Source organism: Hylobates moloch, unplaced genomic scaffold, assembly GCF_009828535.3.
Source record: "Hylobates moloch isolate HMO894 unplaced genomic scaffold, HMol_V3 SCAFFOLD_20, whole genome shotgun sequence".
Lineage (NCBI taxonomy): Eukaryota > Metazoa > Chordata > Mammalia > Primates > Hylobatidae > Hylobates > Hylobates moloch.
This window is the reverse complement of record NW_026652295.1, coordinates 51,591,344-51,606,910: the sequence shown is the minus strand read 5'-3', so window position 1 is coordinate 51,606,910 and position 15,567 is coordinate 51,591,344. Positions and strand designations below refer to the sequence as shown.

The 15,567-nt window shown below is 39.4% G+C and overlaps 1 long non-coding RNA gene across 1 annotated transcript; it reads right to left on the bottom strand.

Annotated features, from left to right (window-relative positions):
* Positions 1-6,835: 6,835 nt before the first annotated feature.
* On the bottom strand, positions 6,836-15,103 carry LOC116460030 (uncharacterized). The gene is made up of 4 exons (XR_004245706.1): positions 14,936-15,103; positions 12,898-13,083; positions 11,269-11,373; positions 6,836-7,018 (listed from the first exon to the last, which is right to left on the bottom strand). It is a non-coding gene; the product is annotated as an uncharacterized LOC116460030 (long non-coding RNA).
* Between the last annotated feature and the right edge of the window lie 464 nt (positions 15,104-15,567).

Sequence of the window (15,567 nt, the reverse complement as noted above, 5' to 3'; positions counted from 1 at the left end):
CAACATGTGTACACACAAAACTTCTACCCAAATGTTCATGACAGCATTATTTGTAATTGTCAAAAAGTGGAAAAAACACAAATATCTATCAGTATATGGATGGTAAAACAGATGTGGTATATCCATACAGGGAAAATTATTCAGCAATAAAAAGGAATTAAGTATTAATACATGCAAGAACATGGATGAACCTTGAAAATATCATAAGTGAAAGAAGCCAGTCGCGAAAGACCACCTATTACATGATTTATTTACATAAAATGTCCAGAATAGGCAAATTCATGGAATGAGAAAGATCATTTGTGGTTTCCAGTGGCAGGAGGGAAGGCAGAACAGGGAGTGACTGCTAATAGGAACAGAGTTACTCTTTTGGATGATGAAAACATTATGAAATTAGACATTGATTATGATTTTGTACAACTTTGAAAATATACTAAAAATCACCAAAGCATATGTACAGTGTAAAAGGATAAATTTTATAGCACATAAATTATATATATTTATATAAATTATAGATATAATTTATATAAATTATACGTTAAGAAGGCTATTATTTTTTAAAAAAAATTGGCAAAGGAAGATTTGTAATTCCTTTTTAAGCTGGAAATTTATTATTTTTCCCAGGAATCTACTACACACATAGGGTCCCTCCAAACAGGAAATTAAAATGTAAACTGCAGTGACCAAGCAAGAATTCCATTCAAAATGGAAACAAATGACTGCTGGCCCATAATATTTGGTTCAAGATATTGCCACTTCACTTCATTCCTTTGCATTCAATACGGCTGCTTCCCAAATAAGTGCCTGATGAATTTGTGCCTATATTGAAAAACTGGGGGAAAGTGGAACTTGCAGCAATTAAAATTGTGTGTTCATCTACTGGATCAATATATAGAGATCCAAATATAAATTAACTTTAATTGTGGTGATTTCCCCTCACCTGCCATTTAAAAAACTTCCTTCTCCATAAAAAAAAGCACAGATAGATGCTCTACTGCTGAAACCTCACAAGGTAGACAAGGCATGAATGAAAACAAATGCTGTTTTCTTTTGAAAGAATGACAATCTGCCAAACATGGCATAGACAACCCAGAATCTTCCCCATTACAGGCTCCAAGGATAAATGTCTTTTTACTAAGACAGGGGTCCTCTTCTGGGACAATTGATGCTTTTATACAGGTTTCTTATCATTCCGCATAGCCCATCCAGAACATGAGTCCGTTATTCCCCCCTTGATAAATTCAGAAGCCCACGTAACCTCCACACCCATTTAGTGACGGACCAGGATACTATACTCAGCACATGCTTCAGGTACCCAAGAGCCTAATCCAAATGTAGCTCAGACCCAGCATTGAGCACTGATCTCAGACAGTTAACTTCTGATCAGTTGGTGTTGCTCTTAGTTCAGAGCTTACGCCTTTGTCTCTAGAAAGCTGTGTTCCAATTGGTGGTCACAGCATTAGGGAGGGAGGCGGGTGTAGGCAAGCGAGAGAATGGTTCCCAGCTCTTTCTGGTTGTCTCAGCATCCTTACCTGAATCTATTTATCAGCTTTGGCAGCTGCAAACTCTTAAGGAGCAGCTGTCAACTCTTCTACAGGAAGACTTTTAACCTCCCATCACCACCCTTTTTAAGGCATCCGTTATGGCTTCTGTAGGCAAGCGGTACTGAGTTCTAAAAGTTGTGGTGGGTACTCAGAGCTTGTGAAAAGGTAATGTCTATAGAGGAATTTCTTAAAGTTGAATTCGTCACTACATAACAAATATTGTTTGTAAGCTGAAGCTGCCAAGCAGATAAAAAAGCCAACCCCAAAATATCAGTAGATGATAATTATGATAATGACAGCTTAACAAACTTGTACCTTTGTAATTACTGTTCTCTAGTGAAACAGAAACTATTTCTACTGGAATGTAACTTTTTTAACCTTCTGATACTGGTTTTCCCCTTATTTTGGTTCTGGGCCATATTTTTTGAATGACTATAAAAAAGACATTTTAGTCCATCTAAGGGAGAAAACACGTTCTTTCTAAAATTACTTCTGAGGTAGAGCGTTTTTTTGAAGCATTAGAAAATATTCGAATCAAGTGAGAACTGTAAGAACTTTGAAAAGTGTTTTTTTAATTTGTGCACCATCTTAAGAAAATGCAGTTCCTTTATTGGAAACTTACTGAAAAGTAAAATGTGAGGTTTTAAAAAACTACTGCTATTAACATTGATGACAATTTCTACATAACAATAGTAATTCGGATATAAAACTAAATTCATACCTTCAGAGTTTATAAAACAAACTGGCTAGAATCAGTTGAGAATCAAGTCCAGCATGTTCCATTTTCTCAGCTACTATGTAACAGCACGTTTTCAAGGGGCTTTCAATGTGTTTTCTCTTGTGCATGGTTACATCCACAGAGGTACTTGATTGAACAGGTTTTGCTCTTGCATTTGCAGTCAATATATTTCCAGGCCCTTTCAACGGTCGATACACTTCCTAGTAGTTCCTAGTAGCCACTTTCTGTCTGTCTGTCTGTCTCTGTCTCTCTCTCTCTGTCTCACACACACACACCGTTGCCATTTCAGGAGTAAAGACAACAAACCAAGGTGAACTGACAAGATTTTAGGGAAAAGGATTCAGAAGCAGAATTACAATATGTGTTTCTAACTTTGGAAAGGAGTTCCGGATTTAAGTTTTTCTGCGTCTTTATGACTTAATCAATACAACCAGATTCAACACCTAGCTCACCCCTCCCCTAAACCCAGCAGCTTAACTGTCATGGTTGTGTTGACATGATAAATCATTTCACCCCCAAAGTAACAGCTCGGTGCCCTTTGAGACAGTGTGCCCAAAATGTACTTTCAGTTTTATCGGTTGAAATTGTAACATGTTCCAAAGCAATCTGCGCTTATACAGAAAGAATGCTTACCTTTCTACTGACTTGGAAGCAGTCTGCAGGACAGTAATCCGTCAGGGAGGTCAACGGCCACATTCCCAGAACAGCTGACCCTGTCAGTCTTCGGAAAATACTGTTTACTCTGTAACTAATACTGGATACCAGGCACAAGGGGCAGAAACCAAATTTTAAAAAAAGAGTTAGGCATAAACCTCATTCCCACTGGGACCGCTTCACAAGAACTGTAGTTGCTAAGTTCCCCCCAAAATATTTCCTTATAAGAATGTCTTAGCAATAGTGGGAATTTTGAGTCAAGTGTTGAAAGTTTTGCAACATATCCGACCATCTAATTTTTAGTGTACTGATGAAAATTCTTTAAGCTTCCCTAAGGACATAAGTGGTAACAGAGTAAAATGTTACTGAAAATTGAATTTCTCTTCTATTTATGTTGACTGGATTTTTTAAATAAAATTGAAAGTCCTTCTGAAGTGAAATGTCCATTACTCCAGAGAAGGAAAGTCAGAATTACGCAATAGATGTCCATGAAAAGGCTGAACAAACTCCACAGTCAGGCAGGACAATTGCCCTGCTTCCCAGCCACCAAAAAATGTCCAGAGAGGGCAGACTTCTTCCTCAGTTCCCACAAATTTTCTTCGCTAATTACTCTCAACAGAAGTGAGTCTGTGTTACCCCAAAGGCCACTACTTCGATGCCTAGCCTCTGTGCAAAGGAATCCAACTTTGGGCTATGGCCCTTGTGGAAGTCCCATTTAAAGCATGGCCAGGGAAGAGACTCAGAATTTGAAAAGCAAATTATTGCTCATTTACTTGATTATCTGTGGAAAATATATCATCTCAGATTAGCTTTGTCATCCCACCCGGTAAATCATCCCACCTGACTTCTATAGTGTATTTTTAAAAGAAGGAAGATATCACAATGATTTATTTGCCTTTTGGGATCATTCACATTGTAACTCAGGGTTCCCTAGTAACTTGTAACTGTGGCACACTGAGTTTCTGCTGTTTCAAAAGGTTCCAGGAAGAAGCCCAGCTATAGCAAAACAAAAACCAGGTAAAACCAGAGGTGCCTGAGTTGGAGATGAAGTTTGGTGAACTCTCCTTGTTACCATACTAAAAACCCCTATGGAGGAGCTTATTCACCATTTTCTACACCTGCAATGTATGAAGAAGCATGATCAAGACTGTGCCTGCACTGCCTTGACCCCGCCTTTCATACAATGACTCGGCCAACCAGCATAATGAAAGCCCTGCTCTCACCTTCCTTCAGAGAGACACACTGCTTTGGGAACTATCCCCAGTGTTCTCCTTACTTGTTGCAAGTAACAAAAATCCGCTTGTTAAATCCTCCCTGGTTGTGGTCATTGGGTTAACACCTGCCAAGCGACTGAAACCATCCATTGTGTGGGTCACACCACTAGTCTCTTTCATGATTTCCACTAGTTGAGTTGATTGATGTTGGTGATTTCTAAATGAATGCTTATGTAAAAAACAATGTATTTTAGGACATTATTCGATTATTTTCTATCCAGTTCAATAATTTGATAATCATGGGTCGAGTATGTCAACATCCCTGTGTGGACACTGACAGCTTTCAGGAGTCGAACACACAGTCTACTGTCAAGAGTTCAGTTAGAAATGAACAGAATCGTATACACCACAGCAGGCTGAATGTGCTAAGTGCTAAGTTAGGAATATAAATGATGTGCTTTAAGAGCCAAAGAAAGAAAAGATGATTCTGTCTGGGGACATTGTTCATGATTTCACACAGATGATAGATTTGAGCTGGGCTATCCTAATCCTTGCTGCTAAAAGTGATCTTTGGACATCAACATTTACATCATGTGAGAGCATGTTAAAAATTTAAAACGTGAATCCCGCCCCAGACATAGAGAGAAAGAATCTGCACTTTAATAAGGTCTACAGGCTAATCATATGGGCATTCAAGTTTCAGAAGCACTGATTTAACTACTTTTAGAATGGCTAGAGATATAGAAAGAAGGACATGTCAGGTGTACACAAAAATAATGAAAGCCAGTAGAAATAGAGGATTAATAGAGTACCTACGGAGGATTTAAGTCTGTCACCTAACACTAATGGGAAAAAAACCACAACCACTTATTATGACCCAGTGACTCTGCTAAATGATTGATTGTGCTATCTCATTTTGTGCTCTCAACAATCCCTTGAGCTAGCTGCATCATTTCACAGATGAGAAAGCCGACACTAACAAGGGTTAAGTAATTTTCCAAGTCTACATAGAGAGAAAAGAGTAGAGCCAGGATTCAAAACTAGTATTTACTTCCAAACTAGACCTCTCAGCCGCTACCTACTCTAAGCCTTGGATTTTCTCCACCAGAAACAAATCCCAGTCCTTATCAACACTCCCCTAGAGAACAACAAGAGGGCCTGAAGCCCACAGGTAGAGCATCCCAGGCAGCCCACACTCTATTCCTCCTTCCATCCTTCTTTCTTTCTGAAACTCCTACACCTGATGGAATAAGAAGGGAAGACTGACAATACTGTTTTGGTGACTAAGGTAATTATTTTTTCATTAAAAATAGAACTTTGGGGAGACTCTCTCTTGGGCAACCTCTTTCTCAGCATGAGGCAGCTTCCTCTCTCTTCTTTTTTTTTTGTGTGTGTGTATTAAACTTTTTGCTCCTAAACCCACCCCCAATAAAATAAAATAAAATAAACATTTTATTTTATTGCCAACTAAATTTATATATACCACAGAAATTTTGGAAAACACAAAGAGGTACAAACAGAAAAATTTAAATTATCTGTAAAACCACAACTCAAATATACCACAGTTAACATTAAGATATATTTCCGGCCGGGCATGGTGGCTCACGCCTGTAATGCCAGCACTTTGGGAGGCCGAGGCAGGCGGATCACGAGGTCAGGAGATCAAGACCCTCCTGGCCAACATGGTGAAACCCTATCTCTACTAAAAATACAAAAATTAGCTGGGCCTGGTGGTGTGTGCCTGTAGTCCCAGCTACTCAGAAGGCTGAGGCGGGAGAATCGCTTGAACCCGTGAGGCAGAGGTTGCAGTGAGCCAAGATCACGCCACTTCACTCCAGCCTGGTGACAGGGCAAGACTCCATTTCAAAAAAAAAAAAAAAAGATATATTTCCTTCCAGGCTTTTTCATATATTTTAATATTTGATATAATTAGTAGTGTACTGTCCATCCTGTTTTGTGACTCTTTTATTAAACAACACATTATGAACAATTTCTTTAGTCATTAATGCTTTTATTCATGAGTATTCCTAATGGTTAGATGGTGGCAATATAATTTTTGTCTGGCCTCGCCAAGAGTCAGGGAACAGAGGCTAGACAACGGGACAAGTGCAGAGAACAGGCTGGACATAACCCACCTTAATGATTGGTTCTTCCCTTTATCATTTTAAAATTGATATTGGTCACATTAAGTTTGTTTACAATAACAAATAACTGCATATTATAGGCAAATAAAATTATCAAATTTCCCAAAAGTAAGAAAAATGAAATCAGTGAAGCACTGTAATTCTACGTCCATGAATAATCTATGCTTCTTACTTGCTATAAATGGTGTGTCAGCAGGGGCTCTTGATAAAATATCTATTGTTTTTTAAAGTACATCAATCATTATGCACACTATAATATTCTAGTAGTAATACATGCTCACTGGAGATATTTCCAAAAACACCCAAAAGTAAAGCCATCTTATATAGTTATACTTGATTGCAGGAACAGAAACTGACTTGAGAATAAATAATAATAATACTGTATATTATAAGGCACAGGAATATCTCATGGTACTCAGCCAGGCTTCATGAAGGCTACACCCAGAAACTGGAAAGTCATCATTAACCAGTTCCTCTGTTAGATCTCATGAACTCTTGTCTTTTTCTTTCTTTGTATGTCTGCTTTTCTCTTATTTTCCTGAAAATTTGCTTTCTTTGTGCAAGTAGGAGAAGATGCCTGCACCTCCAGTCCAAAATGTTCATGTCTCTCAATCCAAGGCATGCATACAAACTGACTTGTTTTCTCTGAATTTCCAAGTCTAAATTCCCAGAAGAAAAGATCCAATTTGCCCGGCATGAGTCAGGTGTCCATCATGATCCAATCTGCAACGGGTAGTGGGAGGTTAGAAGGGGCAGTGGGTGAGGAAGGGAGGATGAGACCGAGCAGAGTCACATATTCTCAACACAAAGGAGTTGAGGAGCCATCATTAAAAGGGTCTACTAAAAACTGGGAAAACAAAAACAAACCAAAAATTCAACTAACAAATGTTAATATTTTCCTGGATTTTATCCCAATCTGTTTTCTATTCTTACATTTAATAATATTTCCTTCTAGGCTTTTCTAGATATAGGATATTTCAGTTGTGATAATGATGTATAAACTTTATACCTTAATATAAGAATTCTTCATATTACTATAAAGTCTTGAAAAATATTTTAAATCAGCAAACCACCAATTAGTCAATGTGCAATATTTTGCTAACCATTCCCATTTCATTAGAAACTCAAATTATTTCCCATGATTTCAAATAAATCTGAGATCACCACCTTTGTGTGCAGAAAGCTATTTTTCTATTTTGAGTTACTTCATTAAAACTGACTTCCAGATGCTGAATTTTACCAGAATAAAGATAACGAAAATTGTCCAAGTTCTTGATAGATACTGCTAAATTTCTTTCCAAAAGCGTTGCATGAAGTGTCTTTCACATATCCTCATCAGCATAAGACATTATTGTATTTAAAAATTTGCCATAGTTAACAATAATTTATTGTTGAAATAACTGAAAGAGTAGAATTGGAATGTTCTTAACACAAAGAAATAATAAATGTTTAAGGTGTTGGATATTGCAATTACCCTGATTTGATCATTACACATTGTATGTTTGTATCAAAATATCACATGTACCCCATAAATAATAAATATGTGCAACTATTATGTATCCATAAAAATTAAAGATCATCTTTTAAATTGCTATACTGGAAATTCAAGATAGAAGTAACATTTACTGGCTTTTTTTTTTTTGAGAGAGAGTCTCACTCTGTCACCAGGCTGGAGTGCAATGGTGCAATCTTGGCTCACTGCAACCTCTGCCTCCTGGGCTTAAGCAATTCTCATGCCTCAGCCTCCTGAGTAGCTGGGATTACAAGTGTGTGCCCCCACACCTGGCTAATTTTTGTACTTTTAGTAGAGATGGGGTTTCGCCACGTTTGCCAGGCTGGTCTCGAACTTCTGGCCTCAGTGATCCACCCGCCTCGGCCTCCTAAAGTGCTAGGATTACAGGCATGAGCCACGGTGCCAGACTTCAATGGCATTGTTAAAGCAACATTAGTATAAACATGGTTTCTTCTATGTAACTGTTGAGGCTTAATCACCACACATTGGCCAATTATCATTAAACCTCCTTTAGCAGCCAGGACTAAACACACCATTCTTCCTTGGTACCACCCTTCATTCATCCGACAAACATTAGTTGACCACCTGTTAGCTGCCAAGCACTGTCCGAAACTTAGAAATAGAAATATATAGATATATGGTCCCTGTTCCTAAAGGTACTGTTACATGAAGGATGGCAGCCCTCATGGGAGTAGACACAATACAGAAGAATCACTGCATCCCACTCAGGCCTTCCCTGCATAGCCCTGGAACTCCCTCAGTGATACACACCCAACAGGTCCTCAGGTCAGCTCTGGTCCTTCAGAAAGTTCCAAGGAATGAGGGAGGGTAGCACTCTGAGCACATTTCAACCACAAATCCCAGGCTTACCTAGCACTTCGCTTTTCCTGCTTAAATGAAAAAAGAATGCCTAAAAATGCGTTATAAGAATGGATGAGGCTGGGCGCAGTGGCTCATGCTTGTAATCCCAACACTTTGGGAGACAGAGGCAGAGGTGGGCAGATCAGTTGAGGTCAGGAGTTCAAGACCACTGGCCAACATGGTGAAACCCTGCCTCTACTAAAAATACAAAATAATAGCCAGGTGTGTGTGGCAGGCACCTGTAATCCCAGCTACTTGGGAGGCTGAGGCAGGAGACTCGCTTGAACTCGGGAGGCAGAGGTTGCAGTGAACCAAGATCATGCCACTGCACTCCAGCCCAGGTGACAGAGTGAGACTCTGTCTCAAAAAAAAAAAAAAAAAAAAAAAAAGGATGAGACGTTCCTTTGGAATTTATTCAAACATATCAAAGTTTTTTAAACCCAACTATAACATCTGGAGCAGACAAAATCTGCACTCAGTAGTAGACTCTTATGATCTCTCTCTCTCTCTCTCACCCTCCCTCCCTCTCACTGACTACAGTTTATTAATATAAATGTTGCTCCCAATTTGAGAAGTTCATTGAGGCATAATTTAGAATTAATAAGCTCAGGCAATAGTATACAATTAATGTACTTCCCAAGTTAGGCAGGAGTTTAATGTCACCTCATAAAACCAAGTCTTTGTGATTATCGAAGTACCAGCTGTGAACTGATCAGGAACACAAAAGGAATTTTGTTAATTATCATTACCCAGAGGAAAATAATTAGTTTCTTTGCAGGGAGAATAAAAACAAATGTTGCTATTTTCATTTTAATTTCAACCACTGAGGTTGATAAAACTCAGAATTGGTCTACCAGTTTTGGTTGTCCTATTTCTAAATATTACAAACTCATTAATGCATTAGCAGATTGCATGTTAATCTTCATGTCCATAAATTAATTGGAACACTAGTCACTGGATAATTGGCACATTGTTTTTAAGGGGCATAAAATAACCGCCAAACCCCAAGGTAAAAAGGGCGACTGAAACACCTTTGGGGAGAATGATGTAATCTAGCTTTCTTAAGACTTCAAAGCTTCATCAAAGTCTTCTTTAACCCATTATCCTTTCCTTTAAGCATGGCAAAGTGACTTTCCTTCTCCCCCACACCTTGCAGATAAATCTTAAAATCATCAGATCAGAGTAACAGGGAGTATTTATTGGCCTAACTGAAGAACTTGGGTCCAACTGCAGCCTTCTCTTCTCTAGAGCCATCAGGCATGAGGACCCACTGTCCACTTGGGTTAGGAACCACACTGTTCACAGGGAATGCTACGTTTTGTTTGGAACAGAGTATGGTATTTCTGAAATATTGAAGATAGCGCTAGGCCATTTGGGTAGCTCAAAAATGCAATAAGGGCTGGGCACGGTGGCTCACACCTTAATCTCAGCACTTTGGGAGGCTGAGGCAGGAGGATCTCTTGAGCTCAGGAGTTCAAGATGAGCCTGGGCAACATAGCAAGACCCTGTCTCTACAAAAAAAAAAAATAATTAAAAAATTAAAAAAAAAAAACAACTAGCCAGGCATGATGGTGTGCATCTACAGTCCTGGCTACTTGGGAGGTAGAAGTAAGAAGATCCCCTGAGCCCAAGGTGTAAGGGCTGCAGTGAGCTATGACTGCACCACTGCAATCCAGCCTATGTGACACAGTGAGACTCTGTCTCTAAAACAGAAAAACAAACAAGCTAGAAGATGTTGAATGATTTATTATTTTTAAATTTTTGGAGCTTTTAGGAATCCTACAGATGACAAAGTGCAAGCAGACACAAGCATTAAAAAACAAGAATGTCAGGAATTCTGACCCCAGGGGCAGATAAGCAGTCACATCCTTTGCCCTAGGATGTAGAACTCAAGCCTAAACCTACAAATCTTGATTTTACAAATCCATCTCATGTCATTTTCATGCCATTAACTAAAGACATTTATGTGTCACTAAACGTCTTTCAACAGATCAACTTTGCCGCATAGGTCCAAGTAAGAGCTTGGAAGAGAAAAGAGTTTGAGTCCAACGTCTATATTTACGGCTTTTGGCATTTACTTACATTCTTTGGGCCTCAGTTTCCTATCAGAAAAATGCAGATAAGAATGGCAACTTTGCCACAGTACTGTTTGAGGGATGAAGTGCAAAAAAAAGATCACTATACATCAGTATTCTCTTTGTGGAAACTGCTATTCCTCTAATTACTCTATGTTATCAGCAGATGAACAAACTTGAACAACAAACCAATAGTCAAGTGTCCATGGAGAGAAATTATTGTTGCAATTGAGTGAAACAAGTTAGTGGTGTGATATATGTAATGACTTGCATCGTTGCCATTGTGCTGCATACTAATTAGTTATAAATAATAAGCCATAGATATAAATGTCTATAATTAGTATTGCTTTTATAGGAAAGTTCAATTTTTCATTTTTCTCTTCTCATTTTGTCCATTCTCCATATCTGTAATCAGCATCAATGTCAGCAATTTTTCAAAGTACAGCTTCACTATTATCACTCACAGGAACAATTACCCACATTAAAAGATAGAGCCCCTTGCCCTTGAACCAAGATGTTCTTACTTCAATGCTAGGTGTTTCAATTCATGGTTCAACCAGGACCTTCTCCACTGGGGTTTGCAGTACTAGAGGCAGTAAAACATCTGGACCATGAGGTCACTTCTTCTCCTTGGAAGGCAGTGGAGGACTGTTCACGGCATAAAGAAAAAGAGGAAGCAAGTCAATATCCGTGGAGGCACTCCAAGGTATTTGGCACTGCTAGATGCTTCTCAATTTTGTATCTACATCTCCTACCACCCTCATAAGGTAACTATGACATTATCCCCCTCTTACATGTGAGCAAGTTATACCTAACAAATGTCAAATAACTTATCTAAGCGCCCAGCTAGAAAGGGCAACACAAGAGTTTGAATTGAGATCTGCTCCACATAAAATCCTAGCCTGCTATATTGGCAAGTGAGTCAGAGCAAAAGCCCTGAACTCAAAAGTATGTGGGTGTGTGGCCCAGGAGGGCAGAACCCAGGGAGACAGAGCTCTGAAACCTAGGAAGTGAGAGTTTTGAAAGAGATGAAGAGGATCAAGGATTGATCAAGGAAAGGGGAGAGGGGAATTAAGTCAGTTCATGATCACTTTCACTGTAAAAGTTTTGCTCTGGGAAAGGCAATGGGTGAGTTCAAGGGTGTATCAGCTGGGCTTTGGTAGTGGAAGCAGAGTTGCTATGAGCATTACGGTAAATCCATAAAGGGTTTACCATAGGAATTAGAGTTTACACAATTGTGGGAAGAGCAAGGAAAGGAAAGTTCTGCGACAGGGAGTTGGAGGATGGGAAAGTCAGGAAGCACTGACTCGGGTTGGCAAGATAATGCTTTCAGAGAGACTTGAGAAGCCAAGCACAGCCCATCTATGAAGCAGGGCTGTGAGTAGGAGCTCAGGGAGACCTCAGGAGAGCTTCTGCCTTTGGCAGCTACTGCCTCTGTGGGTCTGGAATCAAGCATCTGGTGGCGGGCCTGGGGCCACAGTGGTCAGCAGGTCCTGTACTCTGGATGATGAGAGGACCACCACGTGGAGAACAGTGAGGATAAACTGGGACCCACCAGGTACCTCTGCATCTATTCATCTTTGTATCTGGTGTGCTTCCAATAGTGTATTTCCACTAAAGTTCCTCTCCTGACTAATGCTACAGGAAACTCCACAGGAAGGGGATTCTCCTAATGTACTTCCAAGCTTAATCAAGCTGTCAATAGGCACAATTTAAGACAAAGAATGATGCAGGAAAATCCCTTAGGAAGCTATGTTATAGAAGTCCATGCACGATGTGACTAGTAGAGAGAGAAAAAATGATTTAAGAAACAGGAAAAAAATGCAAGTGGACTTGGAAATGCACTAAACAAGTATAAAGAATTTATTTTTAGGGTTAACACTAGCTAAAATTAGAAACATCACAATTGATAGATAAATTATAATTGGCAACAATGATTTACACAAGCATACTAATAGTCCAATTCTAGCATTATCAAGGGATTTTAAACCTACATTGGGGAAACTTTTGCCTCTTGCAGCACATTGAACAGAAAAATCTATTATTAAACTCTTTTAAAATTTCATATATGAAAATATTTTTACATATGAAATGCTATCAAAACTTTATAAAAATAAGAAAATTTATTAGAGGTGATACATGATTTTACTCACCTATGACAGGTTTTCTTGTGTGTGTAAAAAAATTATGCCAGATTTTTAGCGGTGAAGATTCTTCTTGTGTTTGAAGGATTGAAGACCTATGACTCCAACAGCCAAAAGAGTAAGATGTGCTTGGAATGCTTGCCTTCCAGAATATTTGAAGCAATTAAGCAATCTTGCTCCTATTTCCTCTAACTACTGAAAAATCAAATATAATAAGAATCCCTGTTGACCCCCAAATCCACCCAACACAATTTATTGAGGCTCCCCTAGCTGACCCACAAAGTAAATAAGCCTTAAAAGGATACAAAAGGAAAGGGTCTTCTCTAGCTTTCTTAGGAAACAGAAAAACCAACAGCTTTTCAGGTAAACCCCATGTGAGCATCAAAATCTCTCTCTTCTAAGTGACACCACAGGCCTAATGTAAGGATCATTGGATTCAGAGTTTAGATATCCAATGTTTCTTGTTTTGTCTCTGATACTAATTAGTTACTTTGTCTCACTGAGAATCTACTTTTTGTCATTGAAATGAGTGAACTAGGCCATATAATCTTTATCTTTTTTCTTTTTGTTATGTAAATCTTTTTTTTTTTTTTTTTTGAGACAGAGTCTTGCTTCTTCTCCAGGCTGGAGTGCAGTGGCGTGCTCTCAGCTCACTGCAACCTCCGCCTCCCGGGTTCCAGCAATTCTCCTACCTCAACCTCCCTAGTAGCTGGGATTACAGGCGCCCGCTACCACACCCAGCTAATTATTTTTGTATTTTTAGTAGAAACGGGGTTTTGCCACTAAATCTAATAGTGACCATACAGTAATAGGCTCAATAAATTCCATCCACTCTCTGAGCAAAACATAATGCAGAAAGTTCTTGAAATCTTTGTCTACTGCTAGTCTGTCTACCAGCCACATCCCTTGAAGTCTCCATATGGAATCATATTTTGGTTTAAAGTTGGACAGTTTCCTTTAGCCAGTAGTAATTTCTGGTCAGACATTTTATCAAGATCCCAAGACGCCTAACCATAAGCAACATTTCCTTTCATCCGTGGGTCCTCAGTAGTTACCTACTTTTCTTTCGGAAACACACCCTGTTTCACTTGAGTGCCAGTAATAACCTTCTCAGATAGATACTGGGGGTGACATTATAGACATTTTCTAATGGAAGTTTCTGAGGGCCGAGGAAATTAAACGGCCAACCAACGCCATTTAGATGTTTGTTAGTATCAAGTCATCATGCCTCCAGACTCATAATCTTATGTTCCTTTTCTTATAATTTGCTGAAGGGATTTTTAGATTATAATGTCTATCGGGGGCAACCATTTTGAGAGTTACAAACATTGTATAAGATAATTAGAAACAAGATTCATAACACAGAGGTGTTTCATTTGTTTCATTTCTGTTCTCTGAAGCAAGCTATTGGCCAGTGTGAACCCACTGACCACATGGTCAGCTTGCATAAACGAAAACAGAATTATGTCACTACACCTTGTCCAGAACTGCTATTGTGCAAGTTAACTAAATTTATGTAGTTCTATGTCCTGCACAGATGCAGGACTTCTCTTCTCGGTCACTTTGCAAGCCAGGGACCCCCAGCTGGCAACTCCTGCCGAGGCCTGGCTCTGCCACACTGGCATGCCCCAGCTTGCCTGTGTCATAGCTTGTACGCCTGTTTGGTGATTCCCGAGCTCTTCCACTGCACCCAAGAAGAATGAGGATACACTGGACATTGAAGGGTGAGGAGGGCAGAGAATATTTTTATTGAGCAATGGAACAGCTCTCAGTGGAACGGCGAAGCAGTGGGTGATTACCTACTCCAAAGGCAGGGAAGTCCCCCATGTGGCTGGGTTGCAGGCTTTAAACCTTCCGCTTGAAGGTGGGGTTTCACCTGGTACCCGCTCCTATCTGCCTAGGCATTTGGCTGCCTCCTGTCTCTATCAGCACTAGAGACAGCAAATATAAGTGTCTTCACCAACCAACCAAGCACTTTTAATTAGTTAGGTGAGCACGTTGTAAAACAACAGGAAATGAAGACTGTAGTGAACCAGGTACTATCTACACTTACTCAGCTCCAGCTGACAGTTGCCACATGGGAATGCAAGCCCAGGAATTCCAGATCTTCTCATTTTCCCAGAAAAACTAGTTGCATCTGTGAAATCTCTTGATTGTGAAATGTTGGAAACTGATTCGATTTTTTATTCTGTACAGGTTAAAAAAAGAAAAAAAAAACAAAAATATCCCACTATCCATGCCCATAGGTCAGAGTAGGCCAGCAGATCACCAGTCTACAGCTTCTACTAAATACTACTGTTAATACAAGAAAAATATTTGACTTATTGCTTTACAAGTTGCAGAACAGTGGAACCAAAACTAAGTTATAAGGAATTAGCATCAGGTAAAAGTAGAAGGTTATAGCGCAATTATCATGGATAGGATGAAGACCAAAGTCCTGGGTAAAGTATTTGCCTAAATTTCCACCCTTCATGCCTATGATCCAGCCATATGCAATCACTTGTTCTTGAGTAAACCATACAGTCTTGTCACTTCCAGGCCTTTGCACATGCAGGTCCTCGTGTCTAGATAACCTCCATAGCTTCCTCTTGCTTTTATCAATCACCTTGTCTTCATGCTCCAGATCACAGGTAAAATCTCATTTGTTCCAGCTAACAGAGAGCAGCTCCACACCCTATC